Genomic DNA, 14,401 nt, shown 5'->3' with positions numbered 1-14,401 from the left:
GTGGGGCCTGAAAGAGGAGGGAACAGAAGGCTGAAAGAAAGGGCTGAAAGAGGGGGCTGAAGGAGGGCTGAAGGAGGGCTGCAGGGGAGAAAATGATGATGGAGGGCTGAAGGCTGAAGCAGGCTGCAAGAGAGAAAGGAGAGGAAAGGACTCAGGAGTCAGGAGTGAATGGGGCTGAAGGAGGGCCCCTAAACCTTGAGGATGGATGGACTCTGGAGAGAGTATAAACTATGAGGCTGAAGGAGTGGAAGGAGGCAAAAATCGGAGGCAAACAGGAAGAAAACGGGGCTGGCGGCGCATCTCGCAAGACATTGAAGACCTAGAAACGTTTGTTGTCTGAAACGCGGCGTTTCAGCAACCTGAAACGCGTTTCAGGCTGGCTGAAACGTTTCAGCCAGCCGTTTCAGGGTCCCGAAACGTTTCGGGCCCTGAAACGCGTTTCAGAAACGCTTGGTCTCTGAAACGGCGTTTCAGGCCTGGCTGGGCTCTGAAACGCGTTTCAGCGTAACACTGCTTCAGTGGCGCTATTCACCTCCTCTCTCCCTTAGTACTCACACAACAATCATTCTGAAAGGCAACTTGATGACATAATGGCTCTTCATTGCATGCTATAGCAACCAATGCATAAGCAACAGAACTAGCATACTCTTTCCGAACAGCTGCTCTCGTAAGGGTTGGCAGAGGAGTGTCTTGTTTGCTGTCTTTTAATGTGTCAAGGAGCCAACATGCGCAAATGACCCTGATCAATAAGAGGCATATCACGCTGAATTTATGGCTGCACATGTGGCTGCAAATAACCAATAGATGGAGGAGGTACTACCTCAGATGGAGCATCATCCGGAGCATCAAATGGAAACAAAGGCATCAAGCTGTCAAATATGTCAGGGGCATCAACAACAGGCTGTTTTTAACAGTCCAACAAAGGCATAGTGGAAGATTCATCAAACACAACATCCCGACTAACAAAACACTTGCCCATGCGGGGCTGATATAGCTTATAGCCCTTGCGCTCTGAACTATACCCAAGAAAAATGACTTGACATCTTTATCATCCAACTTAGTGCGCGTCTGTGAAGGCACATGAGCATAAGCTAAGCATCCAAAAGACCTCATGTGGGAAATGTGAGGCTTACGACCCGTCCAAGCCTCATAAGGGCTGATAGTCTGCAATGCCTTTGTAGGACATCTATTCAAGATGTAATTCGCACACATGACCGCATCAAACCACGACTTATTAGGTAAATGTTTGCCTTTCAACATGCACCTGGCCATCTCCATCACTGATCTATTTTTTCGCTCAGCCACGGGATTCTGTTGAGGAGTATAAGGCACCATGCATTGATGATTGATACCACGGGAAGCCCCAAAAACAGCAAACTCCTTTGACATGTATTCACCCCCCCTGTCTCTATTAAGGTGAGAAATGTGCAGCCCACTCTCATTCTCAGGCAAGGCAATAAAGTGCTTGAAGCATGAAAAAACTTCAAATTTGGATTTCAATGCGAAAATCCAAGTGTACCTGGTGAATTCATCAATAAAAGTGACAAAATAGTAGAACCCCCCAAGGTCTGCAACCCTCATGGGTCCACAAACATCACTATGAACCAAATAAAGCTTACGTGAAGCACCAACTCTCACATCCTTGGGAAACGCAGCACAGTGCATCTTACCAAGCAAGCATGGTTCACAAACATGTTTTGTAGGCATATGCATTTTGGGAAGATTAACAACCATATTCTCCTTATATAACTTCACCAGGGCTCCGAAATTGAGGTGTCCAAACCTCTCATGCCACAAATGAGTATCTGCCATGGTAGAATCAAGAGCAAAGGCATGTGCATCAACAAGTGCAGCATCATCATCCAAACATCTGTCATAAGCATCAAGTCTATAAAGACCTCTAGATAATGTGCCAGTCAAAACCATGGTAAAGGCATGTGTAGCATCATCCACTGCACACCTAACACCATCAAAAAGAACCTGAAAGCCACATGTAGCAATAGCTGAAATAGAAATGAGGTTCTTACGAATGCTTGAAACATAAAGCACATGCTCTAGAGGAAGAATACCACCAGAGACAGAAGTAAGAGCAGCTTGTCGAATACCCTTCAAGGTATATGATGCATTATTGGCACATGTGACACTGCCCCCCTGAGATGTATGCTCTAATGGGCTGAATAACTTCCGGCGAGAAGTGATGTGCTTGCTAGCACCACTATCAAAGAACCAGGCATCATGAACATCTGAAACTGCCATACAAGCATCATGAACATCAAGATTATACTGACATGTAACCAAGAAAGCCCAATGTTGGTCTTGTGCAAAATTAGCAGACTCATGTTGATATTCTGCACTGGAAGAACCACATACTGCAAGACCAGACTCTTTCTTCTTCTTTTCCGATGCTATGCGCTTCTTGCATTCAGAAATATCATGCCCAGGTTTCCTGCAATAATTACATCTCTTCTTCTTTTGTTATCCCCTGAAGAAAAGGCACCATGTGAATGATCAGCATGGGAATGAGAGGGTTTTCCAGCTGAAACCTTGCCTTTACCTTACAAATGCTTGATCACTAGCCATGGAAACATTGCGATTTGCACGACTTTGCTCCTCCTGATGAGTGCAAGAAGGCAAAAAACGAGCTGTTGTAATGAAAATGTTGCAAGTACAAGTGAGGAGGCTCAACGGAGAGCCAACATAACAAAGCCCTAGGGCTAACTACCCTAACTCGACTAAGTGTCCTAACTGACCTAGATGGTACATGAACTAACTGTACCAATAGTCCTAAGTGACTATAACTAGGCCTACAAGGGACATACCAAGGAATAAGTGGCATCTGTGGATAGCCCATAGGATGGCCTACACCACGTACCATCTCTCTCCCCTCACCCTCCTAGAGCATTCCAGGCCTAGCAGAAGCTCCCGACATAGATTTTGTTGCATTTTGTCTGGCTCTCCCAACTGTTTTCGCTGCTTTGACTTCCATTTGTTGCTGCTCTGACCTCCTTTTCAGCTCTTGTACTCCACCCACAGCAGCTCAGCTGCTATTTGGCTAAAGGCGAGACCCTTGAGACAAGTGTACGACGACTCCTAAGGCAAGTACGACGCATTTAATGCTATCCATACATCTGTACGAATTGTACAAAGTGGCTTTTGTGGGCTATACGAACTACTAGGGCACAAATTTTGAGGCACGGATCCCGAGGCTTTGGGGAAGATCTGTAGGCATGTGTCCTCTTCAACCCTTTCCTTGCCCCTCTTCCGCTCTCGTTCTTCATTTTCCTCTTCTCCTGGTAGCTAGAAACCTCCTGCACCCTGCGGGGAGCCTGGACTGAGAATAGATGCAAGGAAAGAGCTCGTCCCTCTGCCACAGATAGCGGGTATGGGTTCCAATTTTGTTTCTAATTGCTCTCTTTTGATTTGAAGCTTTCTCCAGTGTTTCTCTGTTGTTTGGAGTCTTTTCTAGTCCCCATAGGTGTAAGCAAGTACTCAAAAGCAAAGGATGTGCCTAGGGGAGGGCCAAAGGGCCAGTGTGTCCCATGTGAAAGCCTTGAGGCCGCTTGGGGTACAATTTGCTAGTGATTTGGATGCTTGGATGCCTTTCAGTTGGGTCAGGTCAAAAGTCGATGCCTAAGTATGTCTTGCCAGCTAGATTCTAGTGGTGCACTTGGATTAGATGCCCAGAAGACAGACAGAGGATTTGCAAAGAAGAACAGTGCAAGGGTGAACCCCTGGTGTAAAGCATTTCCATTCAGAAGCATTAAATAAATACCGAAAGGGGTGCCAAGGCATTTGGAACCAGTGGGCGTGTTGTGTACTATTTTCACTCAGCAGGGGCATTCTAGCCTCCCCAATGTTGTTGTTAAAGTTTATTTTTCTAAGTATTGTTAAGTGACTAAAATGACTGAAGCTTGCATTGTGGCTATTTATGAGGTTTATGATTGAGTAGACAAGGATTACTGCCCTTTAGTTCTTTGAAGGCCGGTTACAACGGTTCCATTGCCGAGATTGTCACGCTCTTCCTATAGAGGTGAGCCCTAGTAGCATTGGGTGAAGGACACCTTCATTGCATTTTATTTGTTGTAGCCATCAATCTTTGCAAGCATGTCACACCGTGAGAGATCGTTGACCATCTCCGAGCAGGAGGGGCAAGAGGAAGACACAACATCGGAGAGTTTTGAGGAGGAGCATAGCATCAGCGGGGGTGATGAGGAGCAAGACAGTGGGGCACAGCCTGTTTCTCCTAAGCATGCCACTGAAAACTCACAGGATGAGGTAGATGAGACAGAGGAACTTGATCAATGCCCTTTTTCAGTTTCAAATGCAAAGTGGAGTAGAAGCCCTGTCACAGTTGCAACAGACTTTCATTGGAGATTAAGCAAGCTCCTCCTATACTATTATTGCTCCCCCTGGAGGCAAAAAGACAGCTCAAAAGAAGCATAAAAAGCATAAGAACACTCACAAGCATTTATCTTTCAGTGAACAGCCACCAGAGATGCCCACAGTCACCCCTGTAGCCGGTAATGCCAATAACTTTCATTCAATCAATCAAGGAGAGCAAGTCCTCCCTCAGCCCATGATGCATCCAAGATACTTCAGAGGGGGATCAGTTTTTCAAGCAATGGTGGGACAGCCCACAGATGGGTCCGGAATGCCAGGCGCATTTATGGGCAGCATGAGAATTTCCAGCAACCTATGATGGGTGGAATGCCCCCTGCAAATGCCAACATGATGTACACAAATCTTGGGATGCAGGCCAATATGCAGACAAGAATGCCTAAGACGATGGGCAATACTTGGAACATGCCATAGATGTAGGGAGTGGGACCCAGAATGTTTACCCCCACCATAGGTCCGGGTGATATGGCCCAAAATGCGGGAGCAATGATGACTCCGCCCTTTTTACAGCCCCCTGTTCATGGTAATCTCATCCCTAAAGGCAAGCTGAAAGATTACAAGGGGAGGGGCAGCTGTGAAATTCAAAACCTTCAATGGGATGCAAGACAGATTGAAGGTTTTGACATTCGGTGCAACAATTTGATGCTTCCTACTCAGGTGGACACTTTCCAGAGTCTTCCAAAGTTCGAAAGGCAGTGCTCCAATGGTGGACCAACTTACTTTTGCAAGGTAGAGCACCTACCACATGGTTGAATTCAAACAGGTGTTCTCAGCCGCATGGTTAACTACCACTTTCGAGGTAGATATCATGACCACGTGGTACAAATTAGATGCAACGAATTGCAGAAATTTGGAAGACAACAATAAGAAGTTTTGAGAAGCCTTGTTGCCAGTGAATTCCTGCAAGCATGTAGCGCTGTCTGTGCTGCGGGCTGCCAAAGGAGATTCGAGAGTACTGCACAAAGATAAAGGTCTCCAATATGTCCCAATTGATTGAGAATGCCACTAGCCAAAGGAGACACCTAAGTCAATGGGCAGCAAGACGGGCTCTCCTAAGAAGTTTAGAAAATTCTCGCAGCCTATGAAAGCGAAGTTTGTTGCAAGACAGAGAGGAGTATCATCTCGTACCCGTATGTCAGATGAAGAAAAATAAAAAATGTATGATGCCAATAAATGTTATATTTGCAAGGAGGAGGGCCACAGGGCTTTTGAGTGCCTACACAAGAAGAGGAAGTTCCCTCCTACTTAGCAGGGTGAGCATACGGAAGAGAAGAGGAATGATCAAAAGAATAAGAAGCCCAAACCCACTGTGGTCGGGGCTGTTGAGAATACATATGCTACAGAGTTATGTCGGGCATGGGGCAAGATATGAGACCAAACAGCTCTGATGTTTTTTGATCTAGGAGCCAAGGCCAACTTTATTTCTCCATAGCTTGCTGGAAAGCTAGAAATACGGGCAGATGTTTTTTTTTATCTGGGAGCCAAGGCCAACTTTATTTCTCCATAGCTTGTTGGAAAGCTGGGAATATGGGCAGAAGAGAGGGGTCCTTTGTGTGATGCGGATATGGCTTGCCCGGGGCTCAACCAATCAGTTACTCCAGTGACAGGCAAGCTGAGGATGCATATTCAGAGCTACGTTGACACGGAAGAGTTCTATATTATGCTGTTGAATGGTTGTGATGTGTTACTACGAATACCATAGCATTTCCATGTTGGGGCTGTTTTGGAAACGAAGAATAAAACAATCACAATCACTCACCGTGGCAAAACCAATGACCGACCAATAAGGGGAGGATGGCTCCATAGTCCTTTGGGAGCCCTGGGAAGCGGAGAGTAACCGGAAAACGGGGAACATGGTGTGTTGTGTCCATGTCCTCCACTGTAAAGCCACGGTACCAAGGAAAGAGGTACACCAAATCCGGGCCCATGAGAATGGGGCTCTGCTCCACGAGTGTCGAGGCAGTGTTGGGGGAGCTCAACTGGATGAGAAATACGCCTCTTCCATAGATGGTTACCTCCTGAATGTGGTCTCCCTCTAGTGCCAAGCTCGTCTGGATCCACTCTCGCACCCGTCTCCTTGTAGGCACGAGGCCCACAATTCTGCCCACGATCGCCTTGTCCTAAAGTGACCAAACTGCATGCTTCACCTGTTGCTTGTCAATTGGGGAAAGAAGAATCTTAACGGTTGTGGGATTCGAGGATGCTGCCATAGAGATCCTCTGGCCAGACCAAGGGTCACCACCAAGAAGATCTTTCCTGGAGACAAACAAACGCTCATCGCTACCCAAAGGGTGGGGAAGAAACCAAGGGCCAGTTGCGTGGAAACACACCCCTGCAGTTGGCTACCAACGGAGAGGGAGAGCCCTCAAAGAGAAGGCGAAGGGGGGCTGAAGAGGGGACGAACGAAAGGCAGGGAGAGAGTCGAGGAGGAGGCCAGGTGGAGAAGGTGAAGACGAATGAGAGAGAGTGGAAGGAGGAAAGGAAGCGGAGAGGTGAGAAGAAGCGAGAGGCAAAGGTAGGCGAAAGGAGACAGAGGGGCGAGAGGAGAGGGCGGGGAGGTAGCAAGGGCGAAAGGAGAGAACGGAAAGAAGGAGAAGGAGGTGAGGAGGAGCAGGGAGGGCAGTGAGGTGGCGAGAGGAGGCGAGGCGGCGAAAGGGAGACGTGAAGGAGCGGGGGCGAGGGTGGAGGCTGTCGGAGGGAGGAGGCAGGGAGGGCGGAAGGGGAATGCGGGGAGATGCGGCCTGCGAGCGAAAGGAGGTGAGGGAGAGGTAGAAGAAGGCGGAGAGGAGAAGATGCAAGAGGGAGGCGGAAGAGGGAGGTGAGGCGGAGGTGGAGGCTGTGGCAGAAGGAGGCGGGAGGGAGGAGCTGAGGCAAGAGCTCAGGGAGCCGCTTGGATCTCTTTGCCAATGAGCTAGTCAATTTCTTTCTTTCTTTCTCTCTGGTTACCCCTATCATTGGAAAGCTCCGTTTGCACATACAGAGCTTCGTGGACAATAAGGAATTTTATATAATGCCTTTTCAAGGCTGTGATGTTTTGCTGGGTATGCCTTGGTGTCACACAGTTCATGCTTTGGTGGATACTTACAATCGGAAGATTTCCCTGGAGCATAGAGGGAAGAAGCATGTATTGGATGTCAAACTTAAGGGAGAGTCCCTGTTGTATCTACTTCAGCTATATGCTCAGTAATGAAACATCATATTTCTGCGTATTTAGTTTTTGCAAAGGATACTAAGTCTGACAATCCACAATTTGTAATCTCCAAGCTAGATAAAGAGCAGACAGATTTTCTTAATCAGTTTGGAGACGCAATTTTTTTCCTGCATTCAAAAACGTCATGCCCAAGTTCCTGCAATAGTTGCATCCCTTCGTCTTCTTCTTATACCCCGAAGAAGAAGCATCATGAGAGTAACCAGCATGTGAATGAGGGGGTTTACCAGCTAAAACCTTGCCTTTGCCTTTGTTTTTATGCTGGGCAGCAAAGGCTTGATCACTAGCCATAGAAGCATTGTGATTTGCACGGCGTTGTTCCTCCTGAAGTAAGAGGGCAACCAGCTGGTCAAAGGAATATGGTTGGCATTGCCCCCTGCAACCAACCTCAATGTAGTAGCAAAACCCTCATAAGAGTCGGGCAACCCATCAAGGGTATAAGAAATAAGCCGAGAATCAAGTACCACTTCATCAAGGTTAGCCAACTACTCTTTCAAATCCTTCACACTGGCATCCATCTTACCACCCTCTGCAAGCTTCAAGTCCTTCAACTGCTTGCGGAGATAGGCAACCCGCGCCTCATTCCGCACCTGATATAAGGATGCAAGCTGATCCCACGCTTGCTTTGCTGTCTTGCAAGACCCGATATGAGGGATAATGACCCTTTTAACTAAAAAAGCAATCAAGGCATGTGCTTTGGCATCACGACCATCCCACTGAATCTGCTCCTGTGTAGGAGGCAAAGTACTTGTAGTAGAAGATGCAACAGCTCCAGAAGTAGCATTAGACCCATCACCAGATGAGCCTGAAGCAGTACTTGTAGTACCAAGGGCAAGAGGTGTAGCACCAGAAGCTGCATTACATGTAGGCCTGACCTCAGCGTCTGAAACAATGTTCCATAAATTCTTGGCAACCAAAACATGCCCCATCATGTATGCCCACATGGGGTAATTTGTACCATCAAGCTTGTCCTCAACCCCAAGCATCCCAAATAAATCATCCTTGTTGCTATTCATGGTGCTGAAATTCAAGGCAAATGCACCAACTGGCAAGGCAAATGAGAGAAGGGAAACCTCTCAAAATCAAAAGGCAAAACGATGCTCAAGCTTAAGTTTTTCACAGCAAAAGACTATGCTGTCTCAAGGTGTACCTGTTGCAAAAAATTCCCCAAAAGGCAAGACGAGGCCTTTCCAAAATGCAAATGAAGCAAAGAAATGGCTGATTTGCAGAAATTGGAAAGAGCCAATGCAACAAAGTCTTACCCAAGGATCTAGCCCGAAAATATATCAAGAAAAAGGCTCCAAATGTGGGCAGAGGGTTTCACCCTTGAGGGAGGTGAAAAAGACAGCAAATGGCAATTAGAGATGCAAAGAGAAGGCTGGAAATGAGAGTTACAGCAAGAGAAAGTACTCCCACGAGGAGGAGAACACTTCGAAATGAGAGGAAGGTGATCAATAGAGGGGAACTCGCAGCCAAGGCAAGGGAAAGCCAAATGAGAAGGAATGGGCTTGGGAGAGACCTCCAGATCGCAATAACAAGCTCCAAAACCCAAGAATGAGCCACCAAATGAATAAATCAGCTGTGAGAAGGCTTCAAATGCTGGCACGCTTCCCGAGGCAGGACCGTACAGCACCATACGTGTCATAAATGCACTGTACAGCAGTGATAGATGCAGCAAATCTGTCCATACAGATTCGTACTGCATTAAATGATCTTGCACAGTCCTCCAAAAATCTGTACAGCTCACACGTGCTGCAGCAACAGGTCCGTACAAGGCAGCAACAAGTCCATACAAACCCTAAATGCACCACACGGCTGAAGGCAGCTGTCCGTACAGGCTTTGATGCATCCGTACAGCAGCCGTATTGTTGTATGGAATCCGTACAGTAGCAAGAATTCGCACGTGTGAACTCGGTGCAGCAGAAAATGAATGGAAATGCTGCGAAATGCGTCTGCCTTCGCAATGGGTCCTCCAAAATGCAGTCTTCACACGAAAAAGATAAACTTCTCCCGACAGAAGTCTCCCTTCACAATGGGTGCTCCAAACTGCAGTCTTCACACGAAAAATACAAACTTCTCCCAACAAAAGTAGTTACAGAGGCCACATGCTCACGGGTGTGTAGAAACCAGCAAACCAGCAGGAAAGAGAGGCCCAAGGGCAGCCGAACAGCTTGAACAAGCTGCCAATGGCTGTAGGAATGAATCCCTGACCTGCTCTGATACCATTGTAGGCTAGGGCAATCAATGGAAGCTCAAAAATGAAGGAGAGAAGACAAAACGAGCTGCTATAATGAATTGCTGCAAAACTAAGTGGAGGCTCAAGAGAGAGTCAATATAACAAAACCCTAGGGCAAAGTGCCCTAACTGGACTAAGTGTCCTAATTGTCCTAAGTGGTACATGTACTACCTGTACCAACTGACTGTAACTAGGCCTACAAGGCACACACCAAGGAATACATGTGGAAGGTAAAAAGAACATAGTGGCCAATGCATTGTCAAGGGAGCCTCAGGTTTCCACATTTACCATTGCTTACCACAGTGAGTTGGATGCAATGAAGGACCAGTATGCTCAGGATGAGGATTTCTCTAGGATTTATGACCAGCTGTCTAATAATCAGCAGCATGATCATTATACTCTCACAGATGGCTTTATTATGATGCATGGACACCTTTGTGTCGCAAAGCAGTTAAGGCAAAGGTTATGATCGAAAGTCATGCTCCACTGTATGCAAGGCACAGAGGCATTGATGCCACTGTGAAAGCAGTGGAGCACTTTTTCTATTGGCCAGCTTTGAGACGGGATGTGGATGCCTTTGTTAGAACATGCATCATCTGCCAGAAGATCAAGTTTGACAAGCAGAAGAGTAGCCATTGCTAATCCAGATAGACCGGGGGAGAGCATTGCCATAGATTTCATATTTGATCTTCCTAGGACACCTACAGGGAATGATGGTCTCTGGACTACTATATGCTGGTTCAGCAAGCATGCACACTTCATTCCGGTGAGGAAGAAAATTACAACAGATCACATGGCAGGGTTGTTCATGCAGAACATTTTCAAATATCATGGGATGCCTTAATCTATCGTAAGTGAGAGATCTAAGTATGACGAGTCTCTTTGGAGAAAGAAAGAAAGAAAGAAATTTTATTAGAGTCTTCGGAAGACCGATGGGTCTATGAGACTGAAAGAAAACCTGATACAAATCACAATAAGGGTGAAGCTACTGAAACGAGCATCATCACCCGTGCTGAACGCTAAGTCTGTTCATACATAATCAAATACATCTGGATGTAACAATGAAAAGAAAAGAAAAGGACTGGAGCGGAGCGGAATCCTCCGTATGTCATGTCGCCCTGGCTGGTGCATAGCCGGAGATGGCTCTTTGAGAATATGGGCACTATATTGAGATTTTCTTCTTCTCTTCATCCTCAGTTAAATGGGTAGTTCACAGTCCTAATTTGCTCAAATGTTATGTGTTTGAGCATAAGACACAATGGGAGCAGTATTTGCCCTTGGTGGAATTTGCTTACAACAATATTATGCATACTTGCACTTGGAAAGCTCCTTTTGAAATAGTGGAAGGGGGCAAAAAAGTTCCACCTACCTTGCATACTAAGGATAAGATCTTTGAGGCTGATAAGTAAGTTGAAAGCATGGATGTGGCATATAAGAAGGTGAAACTAGCTCTCCAAAAGACTCAAGCAAAGCAAAAGAAGGCAGCTGATCGTCATCGTCCTGAATTAATATTTAATGAAGGTGATCTGGTTCTTTTGCGCTCAACTCAACAAATCAGTGTGAAAGATAGGCTAGTCCATCACTGATCTTGTAGCTGACTGGATCTCCAACAATAAATAAAGCTTCACGAGAAAAGGCAAGGCTGAAGAAGAAGAGGGGCCTTTTCAAGTTTCAAAGAAGTTAAGTGATGTAGCTTACAAGTTGAAGCTACCGGATTATTGGAGGATTCACAATGCTTTTCATGTGAGTCTCTTTAAGCCTTTCAAGGGTGATGTGCCAAAGGATATGCCTGTTGAAATACAACCACACGTTGAGGAGCTGGATGAGATTCTAGTTCCAGAGCAGATTTTGGCACATAAGAAAAGGAAGATGAGAGGTAGAGTCTCCCACTGCTACTTGGTGCAATTCAGAATTTATTCTTCATCAAATGCAAAGTGGCTGGATGATGATCATATGGTAGATACACCTCAGTTATTACAGCTCTATCTAGAAGCTTTTCATCTTGAGCCGACTTCAGTTGTGGCTCCTTCATGCTCAGTAGAGCGTAGGTCGGGGAGTATTGCCTAATGCTCAAGAGGGGTAGTACCTCCTCTGTTTTTCCACAAACAGGCTCAGATATCTAGAGATCGCTTGGTGACATTGTATGTTTCACCTGAGGTACTGCTTACTGGCACTATATCTGCCTTGGGACTGTTGGAATACTGAAAGGAAAGAGTAGAGTTGACACAAATTCAGAATACTTGCTTATAGAATGAAGAAGAAAGAGGTCCTTAAGTAGGCACCTCATACAAGGTCACTGACATCACTGATGACCTCAAAGCTCCTCAATCATCTCCTCAATCTGCTCCTAGATTCACTCAATCATCCTATGTGGCTTTTCCACCACCTAACTGTGCTTGTGGGCACCTAACTGTGCCTCTAGCACTCACACATAGAAACATAAGGTGTGCCTGAGGCATACACCTTGAGATATCCCAACAAACCCCCCCTCAAGGAAATGCCTCAGGCTATGTCAAGGATACATCTAGTCTCATAGTTTCTCATGCCATCTCATGGTGGTCAAGGATTAATCTATGGCTAGGTTCTCATGCTAGCAAGGGTTCCCTTGGGTGTAAGGTAAACAGAAAGGGATACAAACAGACCTTCCAATGGTGATCTCCCCTACATGTACATGCACACAATGTCTGTAGGAGGTACCATGGAACAAAACATACACATGGTCTACATCATAAGGTGACCAGAGGTGTTTACAAAACACACAACACACAATAGTTTATTTTCATTCATTTTGGAGGACTATCCAGGCTGAGTACCTTGACATAAAAAGAGAGATCTGGAGCATACATAGAGATGATTTAAAATGCATAATCTTCATGGGATGCCTCATCTTGTGGAGGCAAATTCACTGTAAGTAGATTTGCATTTTCTGTCTTTGCTTTGTCTCTGCAAAACTTCTCACTATGGTTGTTTTTGCCACAGTGCTTGCATGGATTAACTTTGAAGCAGTCCTTTGAAAGGTGATTTGTCTTTCCACAGTGATTGCAAGGAGAATACTTGCCCTTCTGGAATTTCATAACATAAGCAGTGTCATTGCCTTTCCTTAGCTCCATGTGTCTTTCTTCTTCTTCGAGAGCTGAGATAATGCCTTCAAGGTTTGGATTGGGAAGATTCTTCAAAGTGCTTACAATGTGATCAAAGCTTTCAGGCATACTCTTAAGTAGTACTGCCATAGCATCATCAGGGGTGATAGGAGAGTTGATAGAAGCTAACTGAGTCATAAGACTCCGCATATAGTTGACATGGGCAGTTAAAGTAGTATCACTTGCCATCTTTAATTCAAAGAAAGAGATTTTAAGTGATAGTTTAGATATATGAGAGCTTGCACCAAAAATCAAATCTAGCTTCTGCCATGCTTCCGATGGAGACTCCAAGTCAGATATATGATGTATGTAATCATCACCCAAAGCTAAAGCAATTATACCATAGGCTTTTTCTTCTCTTGCTGGATCCCTTGCCGGTCGTGTTGGAGCTGAAGATTCCCCAGCATTTGAGGCCGTAGAAGAAGCGGTAGGAGTAGATTTGACAAGTCCCCATAAGTTCTCCCGCATTAATGCAAATTTTACCTTCATTTGCCATGTATGGAACCCCTTTCCATTGAACTTCTCAAGATTATATATGGTAGCCATGAGAGGGTCTAACCCAGATATTGGGCAGTGTCTATCTCTCTTACAAGGCAAAAATAACTGAAAGACTTCCAAAATATGAGCACTTAATGTAGCAAATAGTAGTGACTAGATTTCAAACAATGATGCTTCTTCTTACATGCTTCATAGAAGTGGATGAAATAAACATTTTCCAATCAAAACCAGGTCTAGCAAGTCAAAACAAAACTGAATCCACACTTGTACTGAAGTTATTGAAAGCTTCAAAAAACCAGAAATGCTAGAGTAGCATTTTATGTAGCATCATCTTCAAAAACTTGTCCAAAACTGTCAAAACTGAAAAGCTGAACTTGGAGGGCTTGTAGCTCACTCTTCAAAGCAAGGAAAAGAGGGCTTTCTGAAGCAAAAGAAAGCTCATATACCAGAGAAGGTCCAGCACAGAGGTTGGACGAAATGGTGCGCACTTTTGACGATTTCTCCCTCGTTACTGAACCAAATGACCTGAAAAATGGCTCAAAATCTTCGTCTTGAGGTCGCCCATCTACTCCTAAGAGGGCTCAGGCAATGGCGGAGTATGCAGGGAGTATTGAGCAACAGAAGAAATTCGTTGTTTGGAGAATGGCAGCCACCACAGACGTTTTTTCTTCAATTGCTTGCAGGTGGAAGTTCGCCCATACTAGAGGAGTTTCCAGCTCAGAGGGTTTGGGCAATGGCTGTTTGTAGATGGAGAACCAAGCTCTCAAAGATTTTGGGAAGAAAGAAGAAAATGGAGAAGAAGAAGATGAAGAAGAAGATGATGATGTGGCAGAAATGGGCTCAAGGGGGATCAAAGGGCTCTGATACCATGTTGGAATACTGAAAGGAAAGAGTAGAGTTGACACAAATTCAGAATACTTG

General features: G+C 45.5%; 1 protein-coding gene across 3 annotated transcripts in view; it reads right to left on the bottom strand.

Annotated features, from left to right (window-relative positions):
- The window catches only part of SAE2 (SUMO-activating enzyme 2), a 106,129-nt gene that overhangs the window by 54,677 nt on the left and 37,051 nt on the right, over positions 1–14,401 (bottom strand). The gene's annotated exons all lie outside the window — the stretch shown is intronic.

Source organism: Dipteris shenzhenensis, chromosome 1 (genome assembly GCF_047967505.1).
Source record: "Dipteris shenzhenensis isolate YYH24624 ecotype China chromosome 1, Dip_SZ_1.0, whole genome shotgun sequence".
In the NCBI taxonomy this organism is placed as follows: Eukaryota; Viridiplantae; Streptophyta; class Polypodiopsida; order Gleicheniales; family Dipteridaceae; genus Dipteris; species Dipteris shenzhenensis.
This window is presented reverse-complemented; position numbering and strand designations above follow the sequence as displayed.